Source organism: Oryctolagus cuniculus, chromosome 3 (assembly GCF_964237555.1).
Source record: "Oryctolagus cuniculus chromosome 3, mOryCun1.1, whole genome shotgun sequence".
NCBI classification, from domain to species: Eukaryota; Metazoa; Chordata; class Mammalia; order Lagomorpha; family Leporidae; genus Oryctolagus; species Oryctolagus cuniculus.
In genome coordinates, this window is record NC_091434.1 from 2605289 (window position 1) to 2622902 (window position 17614).

Consider the following 17614-nt stretch of genomic DNA (forward strand, 5'->3'; position numbering starts at 1 on the left):
GGAGGGGCAGGCTGAGGCCTCAGGAGACCGCTCCCTGCCAACCAACTCAGGGCTGGACCCGAGCTAAATGAGCCTGAGAAAACCGAACTTTCCAGGAGGGGGCACAAGACAAGCAGCAGCCTGTCCAGGGACGGCCCATGGCGGCGCTGAGCGAGGATGCGGAGCCGGAGGAGTGGACGTGGCAGGAGCTGGGCTAGCCCAGCCAGGGGGACACTCATTAGCATCCAGGCCGGAGCCCAGCGACATTGCCTCAGAGCAAAATCCCGTCCACATTTAGAACAATTTCTAGCTCATTTATCTCCCAAAGTGCCTTAGAGCAGTAAGTCCACTGCAATCCTAAATGTATCCATCTCCCCACTCCGTCCTTTGGGGTTGTGGTCCTGAGGCCACTCCCACCCTGTGCACAGTGACCAAGGAGATGGCCAACGATACATCCAATAAAGCATCTCTCAGGAAAGCCAGTCCTATTTTCCCTGAACATAACACTGCAAATATCAAATGACTTTCTCTAAAGATACTGAGAACAAGACAACTAGCATCCATTATGAATTTCTCAGCCATATACGAGCAAATTCTGAACAGCCTTCCTTGTCCACTCTAATACAAAAAAAAATCTATATACTCTCTCAGGACAGCCCATTAAAAGTGCTTCTGATCCAATAGAGAGTAACTTGGGAAAGAAGCCCTGGTCTCAACACCCGCATTCACTAGCTGACATGAGACCCTGCTGGGAAGAAACACAACAAATATTTCAATGTATACCAGGAACAGGAAACGGCAATGCCCCCCTCCACCAAAAGAAGCAGAAGCCATAGACAGACTTTTCCACACTCTCACCGTATACTTGGCTTTGACTCAGTAATCCTGCATATGAGTTTAAGATTCTAGAAAGCAAAGAATGTTCCTGACAATCAGAGTCATGAAATAAGCATTCACCCTACTAGGTGGAAAATCCAGAAATCGACAAGGCTACAGATGTGATTGACAAGTGTCACGGGAGGTTCAGGGACACAGGTGTTTCTAATCCGAATTTGAACAGTACCCGTGGGAAACAGCGAAGTTTAAGGGTACTTAGAGCAGATTCAAAGATTCACAAAGCACACTTTGCTGCCAGTCTGACTTGCAATTACCTGAATAAAGACGAGACAAAAACATCAGGAAAAGTGGGCACCTTTCCAGCCTCAGGTAGAGAAGTTCCTAAGAAAAGCATCCCGAAAAGAATCTTTCCAAGAAAACAACTTTTCCTAAAGGAAAGAGTAAAACACACTTTGAGGAGCACTGAAGGTGCACGCTCACATACTCAGGTAAGGTGAGGGTCTCCCTCCGCACCGTCGGGGCCCTGAGACACGGCTCAGAGACAGTCACCGACTGCCAAACTCAGAGACGGCGCCAGGTGGTGACAAGCTGTTTGCCGTCACTGCCTGTGACCTGGGCATCTTCAGCAGAGACTTGGACAGCATCACACAAAAGCCTCACCTTCGAAAACTGAGGACTGCAGACGAACCTCGAGGGGAGTTGGCTGGACGGTGAAGAACAGCAGCTGGGAGAGACATGTGTGGCGCAGGAGTGGAAATTCTGGAATAACTGGAGATCAAACAGCCACTCATGACCACGTCACTTCTGTACCCCACTCCTGCCCCGCCAGCTGCCTGTGTGTAATGGGGAGGGCGTGGCCCCTAGACCTGCCGGAGGCTCTCCAATGCTTCTTCCAACCAGTGGGTTTCACTGTATTTACTGAGGTTACCCAGAAGCCCCTCCCCTCGTCTCTGTCGGAGGCGGCATCTGTATGAAAACAGGCATTAAGCATTATGGGTAAACCCTACTGTAGGCACAGAGCAGGGTTTCCCTTGACATCTGGGGTCAAATGACTCTTGGCTTCGGGTAGCTGCCCTGTGCATCACAGGATGGCTGGCAGCAACCCTGTTCTCCACCCACTGGATGCCAGGGACACCCTCCGCCCCTGCAGTGACAACCCAAACCGCCCCAGTTGATAACCCTTGACTCAGGGGTATCTGTACCTGCATCTAAGGCACCCACACTTGGAAACACATTGACCTGTCAGCTGACACAGATCCTCAGCAAAACACGCTCAGAAATCACCGTCAGCACGCAGGGAAACGTGGGAGCCCATCATCTTTCAGTGTCTGTCGCCTCCCTCAGCATCCAGAGCTCAAAAGCACAGCAAAGCGTCAGGGACAGCAACGAAGTCAGTGCTGGGAACATGGAGAGACGGGAGGCGAGGCTGTGGCGGGGGCAGCTGGAAGCCGAGATCTCAGAGGTAGTGCCGTGGCACCGAGGCCACGCGTCAGGGAAGGAGCATCAGAAATGAGGAGGTGACTGAATGGGGTTTTGCTTGCTGGCACCTCTGGAAGGCCCCCTGGGAGAGGAGAGGCCAATCAGAGATCACACAGCCCCGCACCCCACACAGAGAACACAGGGACTCGTGCAGACGACCACAAACTCTGCAAAGCACAGCTGGGCAGGCAACCTGGTGGCTCCTGCTCTGCCGAATGCTAGTGTGCAGCTTTGAGCAAACCCTGCGTCCCCTTCCAGCCTCCTCAGTAAAGCAGGGAGAGACACAGCCACCAGACGGGACAGCCCCGATGGCTGCAGATAACCAGGGGACCCAGTCTGACCTGGACAGGTGCTGTGACGCGGAATTCACAGCTCATTCTATTTAAAAGCACGCAGACAATCGTCCCTGCAAAACAGGCCCTGGAATGACAACTTACATGCAGGTTGGAGCCTCGGAGAGCAGGTCTGTGGGGAGAACCTCCCGTCACCTGAGTCACCTGATCTGTGAGCCCGACTGCAGCCCCCCGGAACCCCTGGCTGTTTCAGGCAGCTGCTGCCCATTAGGCCCCGAAATTTGTGATCCCCAAGCTTTGAGGGCTCTCAGTCTCTAGACAGGCAGATTACGAACAGGGCTATGTGAAAACGTACGCACACAGACAAGGACTGGAAGGAGATGCAAAGAAACAGCAGTGGGAGGGGCCAGTTTGGTTGGGTCTGAACACCTGCCAGGTTGCTGGAGGCTCTCTCTTCCCCGTGCTCAGGTGAGGGAACGTGGACTTGGCTGATGGCAGTGACGGGCCACCAGGAGCAAGAGCTGAGCAGGGAAGGAGACTTCCATAAAGAAACTGTCGGCTACAAAAAAACTGAAAATCACCCTTGTGGTTCTTTTTCAAACATTTCCTGGCTGGTCTCCTTACTCTTTATTTTTCCAGATCAGTGTCGGTCTAGCTGTTAACCTTTAATCCAACAAGCACCACCCAGTCTTCCCTGCCCCTGCCAACCTGAAATCTTATTCGAACTGCATTGGGTTGACACACTACTTGTGGGTGGGTTAACTTTTTTTCAACATTGAGTCTTCTCAGTCGGAAACAAGGGATCCCTCTCCTCATTTTTCAATCTTCTGTGTTCTATAGTAAATTATTACTGTTTCTTCCTACATGCCCTGAGTATTTCTTTATTGCCATCTGCTTTTTTAAGTGACATTTTTCCATTATTTACAAAGCATTATGGGAATGCTCTGGATCTTTGTTTATCTGATTACAAACTGGTTTATTAAACTCCCAGCTTGAGGTTAATTTTTGGGATTAGACATACATTATTTCCATGTAGTTACAATGTATCCACTTCCTTCTGATAGCTACACCTTTGAGTTCTTTATGGGGGGGGGGGTGTCAACATCCTTGTAACTTTCTTCCTAGATTGGATACTCTGCAATTTGACAAGGAGCCGCACTCAGCAGGCGGGTGAGGCAGTGGTGCTTTGTAATAACACAGTGCAGATCCAGGCTTGTCAGACTTCAAGTAGCACTTACACTTGCCTATGAGGGAAACAGCGCTTTGTGAGGCCCTTGACCCCACACTTGCAAGTCTCACAAGACACCCTCGCCCAGGGGCTGGAGGCTGGCCCTGCACAGTGGCAGAGGAGTGGGCATGGCGGCCCGCAGAGGGCAGGCTTGGGGTCAGGGGAGCTGCGTCACTGCTGACCGAGCCCGACCTGCCCTGGGAGCCTCCACCTCTGGGCAAGCTTTGGGTCCTTGATCTGCGTCTCAGCCTCCTCATCTGTGGAATGGGAGAGTAGAGACACTACCTAGTTCACACAGGGTTTATGAGGAAAAACTGAGTTTTTATTTACAATCCTTACTTAAATAAGTGCGGTGTTTAGTCTGTACGATACAAGCTACAAGCAGTTCAAGGCACATTGGATCTAGGTCTAAGTGCCAGTCACGGGGTCAGAGAGACGTGGGAGTAAACATCTATCCCAGACAACCCGCCCCCGCTTCCTGCCTGGCCGGGTCTGGCTTCCCTCTCTCCTGCTCAGAACCCCGGTCAGCTCCATAAAACCCTGGTGCCGGGAAACTCATGATTCGGCAGCGCAGAGAAACTCAATTTTCCCTGGAATTCTTTGTTCTCGTGGGAATAACCATGCCACTTCCCTAGGACGGGAGCCTGCACTTTTCAGCAGTTGTTTTTTGTCAGCCACTGGTCACTTCCTCATTGAGTTACGAGCTGGGTGGCTGGACCGGAGCTCGGTGAGTCAGATGAGCAGTGACCGCATTGGGCAACAGGAGCGCCCGGGCTTCTGCTTCAGGGGGAGGGAGAAAACCTCCCCACTGGGTAGGGTTTTATTACTCTCCAGTAAGACAGCAACCTCAGAGCACTGAAAAGCAGCTATGTTCAAACCTTTCAGCTCTGATATTCTGACTGTCTAGAGGGTGCGACCTAAGTGTAGGGTAAAATACATATCCACCTCTTTCGTCTCTGGGAGAAGACAGAGGGTTGTAGGCAGTGTCGAGAGCTGAAGTCCAGAGAGAGAGAGAGACAGACACACACAGCTGGGAGGGACGGTCCCAGGAGCCACAGGTAACAGGCTTCACTTAACAACGCCAGATAACATAATGGTAAAAAGCAGTGTGCATGACAATCTCAAGTAATCCACATTATAGGCAAAAACTGAGTCACTCGGCTGTAGGTGGAAGCCACGCAGAAGGCCACTGATGAGTGAGTGGCTAAACAGTGTGGCCCTTCCCCTCAGGCGGGCAGTCCTCGGCCTGAATGAGGAAGAGGCTTCTGACCCCCGCTGCCGCAGGGGCAAAGCTGGAGAACACGCGCGAGGAGAAATAACTGTCACCAACAGAGACAAATACTGTGTGAGTCCAGCGTCTGAGGTCCCTAGAGGGAGACAGAAAGCAGGATGGGCGTTGCCCGGGCTGGGGGAGGAGGAGTGGGGGTTGATAGGGTTTCAATTCTGCAAGATGAGAAAGTTCTAGAGATGGGTGGTGGCGGCAGTGGCACCACGGTGTGTGTGAACTGCGTCTGAAATGGTCCAACAGACGACTTTACATTAAGCACGCATATCTTACCGTGGGAACAATAATTTATGTTACAAGTTTTACACGCTGGGGGAGCAGTTAACTCAGCCTGCCACTTACAGCATCCCAAAGAGCTGTAAAAGCGGAGTTTATGGCAAGTATTCAATAGAATACAAAATGCCTGGACACTCCCTAGCGAGCACACACAAACACCCCCAATTACCTCTATGTGAAAACAAACCACCACAAAAAGGCTTCGAGAAAACAAACGGCGCCATGAATGAGGCGCCAGGATCTAGGAAGCCTGTGCCATTCCTCGGTTTTTGTCTGGATGAGCAGGAACGACTTTTAAAAGAGGAAAAACCAACGCCGAGTTCATTTCCCCCCACAACTTCATCTGAAAAGAAAGGAAGACAGAATGACAGAAAGCCCTTCTAGTCTGTGTCCCCAAGGGCTTGGAAGCCCAGCCCAGGAGCCTGCGGGCCACGGCTTTTGTTCTTCCCTACTCTGCGCGTTACGGGTCGGGTGGCAGGCAGGGAAGCCCTGGGCCTCTCTCGGGATAATACTTCTCGATGCAGAATAGCCCAGGTTACCAAGGAAAGGGATCGCTGAACACATCACCAGTGTGTATCCCTACATCCCGCCGGAGCACCTCAGAAGGGCAAATCAAGCCGTCATCTCCACACGTGTAACTCATCCCAGGGTGCAGAAGCAGGTGCCAGTGACTGCAAACACCAAGCAGTCCCACGCGACACAGGGGCAGGGAGGTCAGGAAGAGTGAGGGCAGGGGCACCGAGGTGGCTAGGTCCCGAAACCTAGAGGAGGACCAGGCTCTGAGCAGGGCATCAGACAGGACTGGATGACAGTGGTCTCTGACAGTACAGAAAGCCCGAGAAAGGACCCAGCAGTTGCTGTCAGGGTGCAGACTGGTTGCTGGGGTGACGGGTGCCCAAACAGGAAGCCACAGGAAGGAGCGTGCCCTGGCCCTTCCTCTGGCCTCACAGCCAGCCTCCAGGCCCTGCTAGCACAGCGCAGTAGGTGAGGGAGGAAAGCCCGGAGCAGAGACACAGCTCAGCACACCTGACATCTACACACAGATGCATGCAAACCATCCCCCAGCTCCCTGCAACCACCACAGAGAGCCCTAGGAACACCCGGGGCTTCCGGCGGCGATGAGGGGCACATCCTTCTAACACAGCTGACGGCTGGGGCCTGCCTTCCTCGCCGAAGGCGCTGCTACTCTTTCTTCCTGTCCAGGTTCAAGGATCTCTGGACATCTATCCAAAGACCCCCTCGTGGACTTAGGATCCTTCTGGGTCCTTCAAGGTGTCAAATATGGTTGCTTTGTCTTCTTTAATTTTTGCTTTTTGTGCATGTGGCTGATCATGGATGTGAGGGATTTTTAAAAAATGTTTGAGTAAGGAGATGACGAAGAACGCAAACCCACACCTTTCTACACGGCACTCCCGTAACCGGTCTGATGGCCACAGTGGGTGGTGAGCAGTCACTCCTACACTTCACCCCACGTCACAAAGAAGAAAAGGTTCACGCAACTGGACTTACACCCCCCACTCATCTGGGGGGACCACAGGCTTCCGCGAGGCTGCAGAGTTATTTCCTGCCACACCACTGCCTCTTGTGTGCCAGCGGACCCCTTCCACCAACTTTGTTTCCAGACTTCTCCAAGCTTCGGTCCCCGCCACCAGATGCCTCATGGTATGTCCATCGGACATGGAGCTCCTTCCCCCACCTCCAGGCCCCCTGCTGTGTTTCCTCTCCCATGAGCCTTTGTAAGTGGTGCTCTCAGGGTGGCATCCACACACACCATGCTCAGGCTGGTGCCCCCACCCCACTCGCTCTTCATCATCAGCCCCAGGACTTGCCTGTGGCCACCGTCGCATTGTCCCCTCCGAATGCCTGAGATGGCCCCTGGTGGCCTCCCCCACGTGACTGCCAATGGAATTTTGTTCATTCAGTCAACCAAGGTGCACTGGGGCCCCCACGCACCAGACGCCATGCCTGCCATGGTCGCATAGGTCTCATGTTGCACAGTCAGACAAGGAGCTGGTGACAGCTGAACAGAATCCCCCACCACGCCCCACGCTGGGTGTGCAGAAGGAAACCACGGACTTGTTTGTGAGTCCCGTCCCCCCACCTCCCCCCCGCAGTGACACCTGGAAAGGCTCTAACTCCTCCCAGAAGCCTCCAAGCTCCACCAGAGGTGGCCTGGGGGCTGCAGATGGCTCTGCCCACATGGCCCCTGCCCTCTCCCAGACCACGGCAGGCCTCGCTTTTCTCACGAACACAGTTAACAAATGAATCTATGTCCAAGCTCTATTTATCCAGAGACAGGACCACCCTCCTGCAACATCTACACGGCGTGCCGATGAGTCTGCACTTTCAGTAAATGTGGGCAATGCAAGCGTCAGAGTGCGGCAGTGACTTTAGAGCGAGAGCCTCCTCCGTCCCACTTAGGGAGCTGTGCGAAGAGCAGCCGCCGATCGCCGCCGTGCCACCGCACTCGTTTTCCCCGGAAGGCGGCAGAAATTCCTCGGTCGCCTTTAGCTAAGTCGAATCGAAGTTTTGCTTTGCTTTACTTTACTGGACTCAGGTACTTGGGAAAGCCCCAAGGACATTATATATTTTACTTTTAAAATGTTTATTTATTTTCATCTACTTGAAAGGCAGAGGGACAAGATACACACACACATAGAGATGTCTTCCATCTGCTGGTTCACTCCCCAAATGCCCGCACAATGCCCGTCCCCAAATCATATATTCCAAAGGACCTGGACATAAAGGGGAAAAAGCATTTTTTAGAGAAAAATGTTACATTAAACTACTTCTGCCTAAGTAATTACCAAAACAAGCTACTCACTGAAATTCTGACTTTGAGAAGATGGTATTCTATTCAGTCATGTAATTTAGTAAAGGATATAAACCAAAATAAGGAAAAGCAACTGTCAGCTGGTGAACCGTGATGAACAGGAAGAGAGCACACTGCCCGACGGTCATGCATCACTCCGGTGTAATTTACCGAGTGCCCAGTGTCTTTCCAAAGGCAAACACACACATGCGTGAAGCCGGCACCGGGCAGACTAAGGAGACATTGCTGGGCTCTGGGCTTGGCCAGCTTCTTCCCGTGAGCCACTGCTCCAGCCCAGGGGAGCCCCGAGTGTCCCTCTGCCTGGCTTCCTTCCCCTTCCCATGTACGTCCTCTCAGCCCTGGGACCTCAACTCTACCTCCCACAGTTCTCCTTAGCTGTTGCTAGAACACAAAAGACTCAAATGACACAAAAGGTGTCACTTTTAGGAGTTCCCTTCTGATAGAAAAGCACCTGACTTAAAAATGCCCACCAAGGGGCCGGCGCTGTGGTGTGGTGGCTGGGGCTGCCGCCTGCAGTGCCCGCATTCCATATGAGCGCCGGTTCTAGTCCCGGCTGCTCCACTTCCCATCCAGCTCTCTGCTGTGGCCTGAGAAAGCAGAAGATGGCCCAAGTGCTTGGGCCCCCGCACCTGCGTGGGAGATCCGGAGGAGGCTTCTGGCCCCTGGCTTCGGATCGGTCCAGCTCTGGGCGTTGCAGCCATCTGGGGAGTGAACCCACAGATGGAAGGCCTCTCTCTTTGTCTCTCTTTCTCTCTCTATAACTCTGTCTTTCAAATAAGTAAAATAAATCTTTATAAAAAAATGCCCACCAAGTGGGTGTCAGGGGCAGCAGTGAAGATGCCGTGTGTGACACTCACAGACCACACGGAGAGTCTGGGTTCAAGTCCCGACTGCTCCTGATTCGACTCCTGCTGGTGCGCAGCCTGGGAGGCAGCAGGTGACTGCTCGAGTCCTGCGCCCCGTGTTGGAGACCTGGATGGAGTTCCTGGCGCCTGGCTTCAGCCTGGCTCACTCCTGCCAGTGACGAGTCTCTGTGGAGTAAACCAGCAGGATGGAGACCTCCTCCAACCTTGTTTCTCCACATTTCAAATAAATAAAATCAATAAATAAACCTTTATAAAGTGCCACCAGGACCTGGAAGCCAGCGAATGAGCCTCCTGGAGTGGTTTCCTTTTTTAAAAAGACTCTGACATATTTGACAGGCAGAGCCCCGGCACTTGGGACATCATCCACTGCAGGGGGCTGGGTGGGAAGTGGAGCAGGCAGGACTTGAACCGGCGCTCTCATCAGGGATGCTGGCATCTTTCTGATGGGTGACAGACATAGCGGGTCTTGTGGGGGCCCAGAGATGAATCATTTTGGAGCCTTAATGGGTAGAAAAGCGGCAGCTCTCAGTGTGCACGCGACCACTCGTGGGAGATGTGTGCAGTGCAAGCGGTCACAGGGGCCCGAGGGCAAACGAGGGCCAGCACTGTCAGTCCACTGCCAGCAGAGCCCCAGGGGTCTTTCTTTGGATGTCACAGCTGGTTCTCTCCAAGGGGTTCTCTGATCCCTGGGGCCTTCAGGTAAGGGCTGACCTCTGCTGGGCTCTCTAGGAAGTACATCCAAGAGAGGAGGAGGAGGAGGAGAGGCAAGGAGACACAGCCAACGCAGGCACCAGGCGTGACAACGCGTCTCCTGCAGGAGGACGGCTGGCGCCCTCCAACGTAACAGGAGTCCGAGGCCCGGCAGGAAAAGCAGCCTGCTGAGGCCCGAAGCTGGCGGGCAGTGCGGCCAGGGCCGGAACCCAGGCATGGGCATCGGCCACCCAGAGGACGTCCTTGTTACAGGTGGCTCATGGGACATTCTCTGAGTGCCGACCATGACTGCACAGGCACCTCCCTGGGTCTCATCTGATGTCAGCCCCTATAGACCTGAAAGGCAGGTGCTACTGTCTCCCAGGCACCTGTGTGGAAACAGGCTCACGGCTGAGGGGCACAGGGGAACCCACGGACTCAGGGTGACACCGCCACACCCACCGCGGGCTCTCCTTAGCCCTGCCTCCTTCCTACGCTGTCCCTGGCTTCCATCCCATAGAGGTTTCTGTCTCCTTCTTATAATTGCTGATGGGCAGGGGCCTCCTCCATGCAGCGCCTGGGCCCGGCCACCCCTCCCCCGCAAGTCAACGTCATCCTCCCTGTCCCGACAAGCGGCCCGGGTGGGGCCTCCCAGACGCAGTGAGCAGTGGCCACATGGCTCCCTGCCCCGCCAGCTGCATTATGATGACAGCCAAAAGCTTTATTTAGGACATTTCAGACTTTTCCCCCGCTGTGAAAACCCGGTTACCAAATCATCCTCAGAGTATGCATGACTTTTTCCTTTTAAAAATCAGAACCATCCTGCCTCGTGTTAGACGTCCAAGGACACAGGAGAGCCTCCGCCCCCCGATGGCTTCCAGATGCTGGCCAGGACCGCAGTCTGCTGGGCGCTGGGCAGTGCTTTGGGGCGAGGGCACGTGGTACACATGGCGGGCCAGCCGCTGTTCCCTGGGGAAGGGTGTGACCGCATGGCCTGGGGGGGCTCAGCCGCTGGTGCTCCATCACCCAGGGTGGAGTTAATCAGTCTACCCAACTCCAGCCCTCACTCACCTGAGACAGCGCCCAGCAGAATGATCTGTTAGGGTTCACAAGCATTGGTGAGATTAGGCGTGGGGTGGGGATTGCAAATTCAAAAAGCCCATGGAAAAATAGAATTAAAAGCTAAGTTTCTTTGGGTGCAAAAAAAATTTGAAATTCATGCATTTTTTTTTTCAATAAAATGTATTCTCCATGAACTTTTTGCAGACTCCTCATCTGTTTTTTAAGGCAATGAGAAATATGTTCAACCCTTAAACTGGGAAAAAATATCTGCACATTTGCCATGGGGGTGAGAAGGGCTCGCAGGTAACTAGAAGTCAATAAGAGAACTTAGGCTAACACACTGGTCATTTGGGAGACAGCTGCAGGCAACTGAGAATCAATCTGCTGTCGGGGTTTGGCTATCACACAAAGGCCAAGAAAAGTCACAGCCCACGGGCCTGTGAGGGGAAAGACACCGTGAGACAGACGACACAGGTACATGGGTAAAGTCACCCAACCTTCTAGGCAAGCCGCCAAGAGACAACCATGGGGACCTGGAACACCGGATACCTTGTGCCTTTGTAACGGAGCTTGTAATCTGTAGTTTAAAGACTGAAGTAGTTTAAATCTCAAATAGAAGAGTTACGTAGTATTAAAAATGTTCAGGGCGGGGGTGGTAACGTGGTGTAGCAGATAAACCATCACCTCTGACACCGGCATCCCATATGGGCACTGGTTCATATCCTGGCTGCTCCACTTTCAATCCGGCTTCCTGCTGATGCACCTGGGAAAGCAGTGGAAGATGGCCCAAGTCCTTGGGCCCCTGCACCCACGTGGGAGACCCGGAGGAAGCTCCTGGCTCCTAGCTTTGGCCTGACCCAGCCCTGGCAGTTGTGGCCATCTGGGGAGGGAACCAGTGGATGGAAGATCTGTGTGTGTGTGTGCGCGCGTGTCTCTCCCTCTCTCTAAGTTTTCTAAATAAATAAATAAACCTTAAAATAGAAACTAAAGATGCTCACTGCAATGTGATCACAACAGCAAACAAACAAAAACCTATCAACAGTCAGGCCAAAACGACCCAAGGGTGCATTCTCAAAGCCATGGTCATGGCCATTCAAATGTCCCCACAGAGTATCTGTGCAGGAGCCACGCTTACGTTCTTCCTTTGGGAAGGAAATGAAAACTACGTGCAGGATTCCCGAGTCCCACGTGAGGCTCTGCTCAGAGACCTCACAGATCGAAACAACAGAGAAATCAAACTTAACAGGCCTTGCGCTTGGTCCCAGAAGCGGCCATCTTTTTATTTTCTAATATTGTCCGAATTTTCCTGCAATAAGCATACACTGCATTTACTACAAGAAACTAAGTATTCCCTTTTACCAAGAACAATTACTTTTTGTTGGTCATTTCTTCATTTATTCAACCAAAAGCCTGTTGCAAACCAAGCCTCAGGACATGTGCGGAGAGGGTAACCTTCCACACGTGTGCACGCTCCTACCCCAGCCTGAGGAAGTCCAGAGGGCTTCCTGGAGGAGGGGAGCTGAGTCTGGAGGGAGAGTGGCTCAGGAGGGCAGCAGTGCCAGACGGCCACGGAGGGAGGCCCAGGGAGGCCCCTGGGGGCGCTGAAGATGGGGTGGTGGCACGGGCTCTGTTTTTTTCCTTTTGTAAAGATGGCAAAGCTGACTTTGCTGGCACGGGGGAGGCGATGTGTGGCCATGGGTCTGGGGTCCACTGTGGCAGCAGCAGTGGGGAGGAGTGGACTCAGCCCCCGGAGCTGATTTCTCTAGGGTGCCAGGGCATGGAGACGCAGACACTCGTGCACCGGTTCAGTCTCAGGAGCTCGGGCCACGGGGCCACTGAGACAACCGGGGAGCCAGAGGGTGGGAGGCGGAGCAGGGAGGGGTGCCGGGGGAGGGGCCAGGCAGCCATCAGGAGGCGTGGACGCTGGGTCCCTGGTAGGTCCCGGGTGACTTGCTGGAACTGTGCGAAGAGTGTGCCATGAATACCACCGAGGAGCGAGAACAGAGCCAAACACAGAGTGTGAGAGACAGGAGAGGCCAGGGCTGAGCGCACAGACCGAAGGAAGCAGGGCGGGCGGGGTCCCGGGAGGCCAGGAGGCTCAGTGCGCCGCGTGGTACCCTGGAAGACACACAGCGGACGAACACAACCTGCTCCAACTGACCAAGGCAAGCAGATGTCTCCAGGGCACAGTCAGGGTGGGGCTGTGCCTGCCAGCACCCAGACTTTGTGGCAGGACCCCAAGATGCCTCCCGGGAAAGCCTACAGGCTCCCCCAGAGGGGTGACCCCTGGCACAGGACACCAGTTGCCATGGAGACGGCCACCGGTCCGTCAGAGCCCAGTGCTGATGGGAGGGTGATCTCCTCAGAGCCCCGAACACCTGTGACTTCTGCAGGGCGGGCAGAGCTGGGGGCCCTGCTGTCCTCTGCCTCGCTCCCACACACATGGCCACGGCCACGGCTCCACATCAACACCATTCAGGAATGCAATGAATTACTCAGAATAAAGCCCCAATTTCAAATATGGTGTTGTTAATAAGGCATCAAATGAAGACGTCCTGGTTTGCACCCCTGGGAACTAACTCATCCTTTGGTGAAGAGTGGATTCCGTTCCCGGCTCACAGCTTAGAAACAGAGAACTGAGATCCCTGTTTTGTAGATTACAGATTACTTAGCTTTGCCTAAAACCATGTGCTCATAAATTAAAATTATTTTAATATATACTATACAATATAAGAACACCGGAAAAAACTCACTCCAGTAACTAAGAAAATTAGCATTTCTTTCTTTAAACCTAATTATTTTAATATTTATATGAAACCCTTAGAACATCAGCTCCATTGACTTTAAAAAGGAGAGCTAAATGGTTTGCTCCACAAAAAAGAAACACTGCATATTTCTCAGTGAAGAGGAACCAAAGTGTCTCACGAATAATGGAAGTGCTATTTCTTTAAGAGATGTGAAGAAGTCCGCATTTCTTCAGAGTCAGCGAGCGCAGTGGTCCGGTGACAAGCCTGAAGTCATTTATTTCCAAAGAAAGCCCACAGTCTGTTTTATGAATGGGAGCTCTTGGCCGTCGCTAAATTCTGCAGCGTAATGGAAAACTCCATCCAGGAGGCATGGCGATCGGCATGCTTCGAGTCTTAACAAACGGCCACGTTCTTTGAACTCCACAATTTCCCTCCTAGCGACAATCACGGATGCACAGGGGATGGCTCTGCACGGTGTTCGTGCCAGTGTGACTCTCCGGAGAAGACAGGGGCTCAGGGGGTGACGGTGGGAGCACAGCCCAGCTGCCGGGCAGCCACGGGGTAGGAGAAGCCCAGCTCGAGGGATCAGAAAATGGAATGATGCACAACACGTCAAAACTCAAATAGAAACGTCCAGGCGGGAGGCAAAAGCAGGCCTCTTACTGGGTCTCTGAGCGGCATGCCTTTCTGGAAAGTTCTCTGCAGGTGGACTAAAGCCCTGTTCTCCCCCACAGCCTGCCTGCGCTGTCTCCTCTCGGCAGCAGAGCAGCAGGCGAACGCGCCAGCCCATCTCCGGACACCTGCCACCTGTCCCGGGGACCAAGAACAGAGCAACAGCGCTCGGCAGAGACCTCGGGCAGCTGGGCAACTGCGGACACGGCCACTCCGGAGAGCACACGGCCGGCCTCTTCGCCACGACCGCTGTGAAGGACCCCTCCCCACCATTCCCAGCTCTGGTGCAGACCAAGCATGACTCGTTCCTCTGGGGTCCTCTTGCCCTGCGACTTCCCTGGAACGGCCCTGGCTGAGGCCACCGGGGACTCCCCACTGCCAGGTGCAGGGGACATCCCTGTGTATGCCCTGATGGTGTCTGCAGCATGGACACAGATCCCCGCTGCCCCCCGGCTCCTCCCCAGACCCCTCTTTGTTTGGGGCCCAGAGGGCTCTGTCCTCAGCACTCTGCTCTCCCGGTCTCCTCAGATCTCACGCGGCCACCGCTGGCGGATGACTCCCTCCTCTCCCCATGGCCAGCACTCAGCGTTTGCGAGATTGTCCAGTTCTTCAGACACTTCCGCAATGGACTAAACCCCTCCCCTTCGCTGCCCCACCCACCCACACAAAGCTGCCAGGCTCCGCGGATGACACCGTGTCCCGACACACGCTCCCTGAGTCCCCTTGCTGGACGCCTGGACATCACTCTGCTCCGACTGCCCACGCCAAACACCATGGCCTGCCGCTAACAACAACGGATTCTGTTTCTCACAGTTCTGGGGGCTGAAGTCAGTCCAATGTCGAGGCGCTGGCAGACTGGCAGCGGGCGAGGGCCCCTTCCCACCGCGTGCTCCTGGGGTGCAAGAGGAGGCAGCTCCCTCGGGCCCCATTGGCTCTGCTCCCATGACTTCATGCCCCCCCCACCACCACAAGGCCCAGCTCCTGACACTGTCACCCCGGGGATGGGGTCTCCACACATAAACTTCAGGGGACAACACCCACACTCAGATGGCAGGAACCTCTCTCTCCCTGCCTCCCACAGTATAGGCATGGTATTAAGCATCGATTGCCTTTTTTTTTTTTTTAATTTATTTGATAGATAGAGTTAGACAGAGAGACAGAGAGAAAGGTCTTCCTGCCGTTGGTTCATCCTCCAATGGCCGCTGCAGCCAGCGCGCTGCGGCCAGCGCACCGCGCTGATCCAAAGCCAGGAGCCAGGTGCTTCCTCCTGGTCTCCCATGGGGTGCAGGGCCCAAGCACTTGGGCCATCCTCCACTGCCCTCCCGGGCCACAGAGAGAGCTGGACTGGAAGAGGAGCAACCAGGACAGAACCAGTGCCCCAACTGGGACTAGAACCCAGGGTGCCAGCACCACAGGTGGAGGATTAGCCAAGTGAGCCACGGCGCTGGCCCCCAAGCATCGATCTTTTTTTAAGACCAACATTTCGAATGGTTTTCGTTAAACTGGTTCCAGTTTTTAATGTTAACCAATGTCTTCTAATTCAGAAAAAAAAAAAAAAAAAAAAAAAAAAAACAAAAAAAACAACCAAACCAAACCAAACCAAAACAAAACAAAAAAACAGGGGTTGCTATAAATAGCCGGATCAGAACAGGAGCAAAACACCTGCCCCAGTTACGGGTTTTATTCATGGACCTTGCTGTAGAAGAAACACATATTCAGCTCAGTTTATGTCATAGTTATACACCTGCAAGTCCCAAGGGGGAGGGAAAAACCACACGCAGGAGCTGGACCTGAGGATAAGTCCTCCTCGTCCTAAACACACAGCACACCCCACACGTCAGCTCCCCAAAGACAGCATGCACCTGCGGAGCCGAGAACACCACAGCGGGGCTGAATCGTGTCCACCCAGAGCCTGTGAGTGGGAGCTCAGGTACTGGCAGCTAGGTCCCCAGGGTGTTGGTGTGCGGCCTGGCGGAGGCACTGACCTTGCACGGGGTTTCCTCGGCCCCCGGCTTGTTCCCACAAGAGTGAGTCTGGAGCTGCTTTGCTGCACACGCCCTTGTCAGGGGCTTGGCTGATTCCTGCTCCCGCTTCCTGCTAATGTGCGTCCTGGGAGCTGTGGGTGATGGCTCAAGCAATTGGGTCCCTGACCCCCACGTGGGAGACCTGGTTGAGTTCTAGGCTCCTGGCTTTAGTTCAGCCCAGCCAAGGCTGTTGTAGGCTTTTGTGGAGTGAACCAGTGGTTGGACAATCACTCCGTCTCTTTCTCTCTGCCTTTCAAATAAGAAAACTAAAACAAAACAAGGGGGCCGGGGCTGTGGCGTAGCAGGTAAAGCCACCGCCTGCTGTGCCGGCATCCCATGTGGGCGCTGGTTTGAGTCCCGGCTGCCCCACTTCCAATCCAGCTCTCTGCTGTGGCCTGGGAGAGCAGTGGAAGATGGCCCAAGTCCTTGGGTCCCTGCACCCACGCGGGAGACCTGGAAGAAGCTCCTGGCTCCTGGCTTCAGACTGGCCCAGCTCCGGCTGTTCAGCCATCTGGGGAGGGAATCAGCAGATGGAAGACCTCTCTCTCTCTCTAACTCTGAATCCTCATCTCTGTAACGCTGCCTTTCAAATAAACAAATACATCTTTAAAAACAAAACAAAACAAAGCAAGCCTGGCCCTGAATCTCTCTGGCCTCCTGTCTGGCTGTGTGACCTCGCCCCTCACACGTGCTCCGCCCACAGTGCCACCCACCACACCCTGAAGCAGCCTGAAGCCCTCACCAGAGCCAGCAGAAGCTACAGCCAGGCTCTCGGACTCCAGGCCTGTGAGTCAATTTTTAAAAAAAAAAAACTTTTATTTTACAATTGGAGAGGCAAAGACAGAGATACAGAGAGAGAGCTCCCATCTGCCCCTCACTCCCCAGATGCCCACAGTGGCCCTGAACTGGGCTAGGCTGAAGCTGGGAGCCGGGAACCACGTGGGGAGCAAGGACCCAGCCACTTGAGCCACCACCTGCCATCTCCCAAGGTGGCACCAGCAGGAAGCTGGATCAGGAGCAGGTGCGGAACCCGGCCGCACTCACCATCCAGAATAACACCCACACCACAGCAAACCTGTACGACAAATGTAAACATCTTGCTTTTTTATTTATTTTATTTATTTGAGAAACAGACAGAACAGAGACAGACAGACAGACAGACAGCTCCCGTCCTCTGATCCACTTCCCAGATGCCTGCGATGGCTGGGGCTGGGGCAGGCTGAAGCCAGGAGACAGAACTCAATCCAGGTCTCCCACGTGGGTGGCAGGGACCCGAGTACGTGGGCCATGGCCTGCTGCCTGCAGGGCACTCATAGGCAGGCAGGTGGACTCAGGGGCTGAGC

At 54.0% G+C, this 17614-nt stretch overlaps 1 protein-coding gene across 21 annotated transcripts in view; it reads right to left on the bottom strand.

The window, feature by feature from the left end:
* Window positions 1-17614, bottom strand: part of LRRFIP1 (LRR binding FLII interacting protein 1) — a 129239-nt gene that overhangs the window by 87380 nt on the left and 24245 nt on the right. For 3 of the 21 annotated variants that reach the window (XM_070069982.1, XM_051838193.2, XM_051838192.2), the window contains exon 1: window positions 1477-9597. The exons of the other annotated variants lie outside the window; for them this stretch is intronic. The gene's annotated coding sequence lies outside the window, so the exon portion shown is untranslated. Of the gene's footprint in view, window positions 1-1476; window positions 9598-17614 lie in introns of those variants that run through there. 21 annotated transcript variants of the gene reach the window in all.